Consider the following 3725-nt stretch of genomic DNA (forward strand, 5'->3'; position numbering starts at 1 on the left):
AGAAATTGAGGCGGCTGATGGCACATCAACAGTCAGCAATGAAGAGGTCTAAGGTGTGTACACAGCTGGTGGTGGGGGGTGGGGGGGTGACCAATGGAGGACGGGAGAAAGGGTCCTCAGAAGGAGTTTGGGAGTTTTTGTTAAAGAAGAAAACATGGAGGTAGAGGCGGCGGAAGAAGAGCTCTGCGTTGTGGTGGGTGTGGGTTTCGTTGAGGTGGGGTCGGGCGGGACCCCTTTCCTGAGGATAGACCTTTTGGCCTCAGAGAGTTCGAGGTCGGGAGGATAGTAAATATGGGGCAAGGCTCAAGGGTGAGAATTTCCGGGTGGGCCAAAGTTGGCTGAAGGAGGGGAGGGGGGAAGGGTGATGGGGCCAGAAGTGGAGGCCGAGGCTGGAGCGAAGTCAAGGCCAGTCCGAGTGTTTTGACCCAGGTTCAATTCCAGCCTCAGGCAACTGTCTGTATGGAGTTTGCACATTCTCCAAGTGTCTGCGTAGGTTTCCTCTGGGTGCTCTGGTTTCCTCCCACAATCTAAAGACATGCGGGTTAGGTGAATTGGCTGTGCTAAGTTGCCCATAGGGATCAGGGATGTGTAGATTAGGTTCATTAGTCAGGGCAAAAGTAGAGTAATGGGATTATGGATTGGGTCTTGGGTGGGTTATTCTTCCAAGGATCAGTGTGGACCTGTTGGGCCAAATGGCCTGTTTCCTCACAGTAGAGATTCTATGACAGTCCATTCCAGATTCCCACCACCCACTGAGTGAAAACATTCTTCCCCAAATCTTATTTGCAGTGTCCATGATGAAATCTTTCAAACCATTCATTTTGTCTAGTGTCGTTTAGCTCTTGAGCTCCTTGAACAATAAATGTTTTATTCTTTTTGATAAAATATGAATTCCTGACAGGGACAGTTAACTTAGTCCAATCAGGAAATCCTGGCTGACAGATAAAAAGGGGAATGTTAGAAGGACTGATACTCTGGGACCTGACTCTGAATAACAACCTGCCGACCAACCCCCTCCTTCTGATACCCTCAATCTCCCCATGCTTACTCTTGATGCACCTTTGATCCAGCTTGTGCTGCCTTTGGGAGAGGTTGACCTTCCCTCCATCACCCAGGAATGTGGTCATCATCCAAGAGCAATCGCACTTTTAACCTGAGGGTCATTATAGCTGGGGCAGGGGGAGTGAACATGGCACCTTCATGGTGGTCATATCTATCATTAATCCACCGCAACCTCTCTTGGGGCTGCAAGAGTCCAACCTCCCTCCCTCAGACAGCTCCCCTCCCTGGAAGGTAATATTGTTGCACCTAGTTTTGGGTTAACTGACCACTGAAATACAACTATGGGGAGGCAGCATTGGCTGAGCAGGCAGCCACGACTGCTCTGACCCTGGATTCAGAAAATCTCCTCGGAATTGAGCAACACATTCGGGAGCACAGTGCCCACTGCCTCTGAAATCCCTCACTTACCGAGAATTCGCTCTCAGTATTCACCTTTTCAGCGGTCATCTCAATTTACCATAAACTCTGTGTCCAATGATCCTGCCCTCCAGCTACCTGATGAAGGAGCAGCGTTCCGAAAGCTTCTACTTCCAAATAAACCTATTTGACTATAACCTGATGTTGTGTGCTTTTTAACTTTATGGATTTGGCCATCTGAATGAACTGCCTCTCAGACTGAATCAGCTGAACTGTTTTTCATTCATGATTTGAGAAGATTAAAGCCTCATCTTCAATCCCCAGCACAAAGCCCATTCTCAATCCTTCGCTCGGAGACCCATACCTCAGAGAGACACCTACAGACAGCACAGAGTAACACACTTGCACTGAGAGAGACACCTACAGGTTGCACTAAGTAACACACTCACATTGTGAGACATGATTTGGAGATGCCGGTGTTGGACTGGGGTGTACAAAGTTAAAAATCACACAACACCAGGTTATAGTCCAACAGGTTTAATTGGAAGCACACTAGCTTTCGGAGTGACGCTCCTTCATCAGGTGATTGTCACCTGATGAAGGAGCGTCACTCCGAAAGCTAGTGTGCTTCCATTAAACCTGTTGGACTATAACCTGGTGTTGTGTGATTTTTAACATTGTGAGACAGGCAGCGCTGAGTAACATGATCACACTCCATGCTGCTTGCAGGTGTCTCTCTGAGTAACATACCCACACTCAAAGAGACACCTACAGGCAGCATTAAGTTAAACACTCACACTCAGAGAGACACAGCCAGTAATGTCTGTGAATATCCAAGATTGTTTCAGCGGCTACCCAACATGTAGCAGAGATTGCACAGTGCGATCCCATCAGCTGGGCCAGGACCAACAGAGTGAAGAGGGAATGCGTCAGATTGTACTTATTGAGTCCTAACAGCTTTCAGTTTCTGTTCTTTTTGGAAACTTCTAACCTGCATTAATTCCTGATTAAAGGGACCATTTGAAAATGAGTAATGATTGATGATTGTAATTGATTGACAGGCCAACCAGCTAATCTTGACAATGACTTGCTGAAATGCAGCCAATCATCTAAGGGGTGGGAGGTGGTCTATTTCCAAAGCACTCAGAGACACCGACTGAATCTTCATCTTTATTCCCTTTTCCAGATTCACATTGACAGAAAAAAAACTGCAATTAACAATCCAGACAGAAGAAGCTGCTCAAATTCACGGCCACAATGGAACTGAAGGAAAACACTTTTGGAGATTTGCTCAGTAACACGATAATCCTGTCCCTTTAAACAGTGACAAAACCTTAAACAGGAACTGACAGCTAAGCAGGAAGAAGATCTGGTTTACTGAAACAGAGAATTCTGAGGTTCACATTGTTTTATCCAGCTGACAGTCTTCAGCAACTTCAAGAGATTTTATTTGGCATCACAAGTCAACACTGACCCCCATCAAACACTCCCAGGACAAGGACAGCATGAGGTTTGACATAGCATCAAGTCCTCTTGACACTGTCACATTGACCTGCTTTAATATCCAAACCTCAGAAGGTTCTTTGAGCAGTCCTGAGAAGGAAGAGAGTTGAAATTCAGTGCTGACAATGACCTTTATTCCTGCCAGCTCAGCCCTGTTCTGTTTAAAGTTGTGTCTCCTCTGTGGACTGTCTCCAACACTCTACACACATTCTGATCTCCTGATGCTCTTGCTGAGGGGAGAGGGGAGGGTCACGTGGGTGAGGGCACAGAAGAAGCGAGCGTTGGACTCCCAGTCAGACCCAGAGAGGGTCAGCAGGCTGCTGACACTGTAGGTGCTGTCCGAAGCTCGAAGGTAGTTGCTGGTCTGAACCCCGTCCGAAATGACTGCACCGCCCTTCTTCCACTGCACCTCCAGCTCATCGGGATAGAAGTGATTGGCAAGGCACACCAGGGTGGCAGTGCCCTTGGCATTGACCTGCTCCGGGGAGGGGGGCAGCAGGGTCAGCTTGGGCTCAGAGTTCTCATGGCCTGAAAGACAAGAGAAACAATTTTAATCCCTGCCATTCAAAGGGATTTCAACTCTGAACATTCACTGGCAAAACAATCCATTTGAACATTTGTAGTCAATACCTAACAAACCCGACAAAAGAACAGACATTGTTTAAATTGCTTCTTGGGATGTGAGTGTCACTGGCAGAGCCAGCAATTAGTGCCCATCCCTAATTGCGCCTGAGAAGGTGATGGTGAAAGAGAAGGGACAGTTTTGGACCATCATTTAGGGAATGAATGTGGGCAGCTGGAAG

At 47.4% G+C, this 3725-nt stretch overlaps 1 pseudogene; it reads right to left on the reverse strand.

Annotated features, from left to right (window-relative positions):
* Positions 1–3095: 3095 nt before the first annotated feature.
* LOC122554660 overlaps positions 3096–3725 on the reverse strand; it is an 11420-nt pseudogene continuing 10790 nt past the window's right edge.

This window comes from Chiloscyllium plagiosum, chromosome 11 (genome assembly GCF_004010195.1).
Source record: "Chiloscyllium plagiosum isolate BGI_BamShark_2017 chromosome 11, ASM401019v2, whole genome shotgun sequence".
NCBI classification, from domain to species: Eukaryota; Metazoa; Chordata; class Chondrichthyes; order Orectolobiformes; family Hemiscylliidae; genus Chiloscyllium; species Chiloscyllium plagiosum.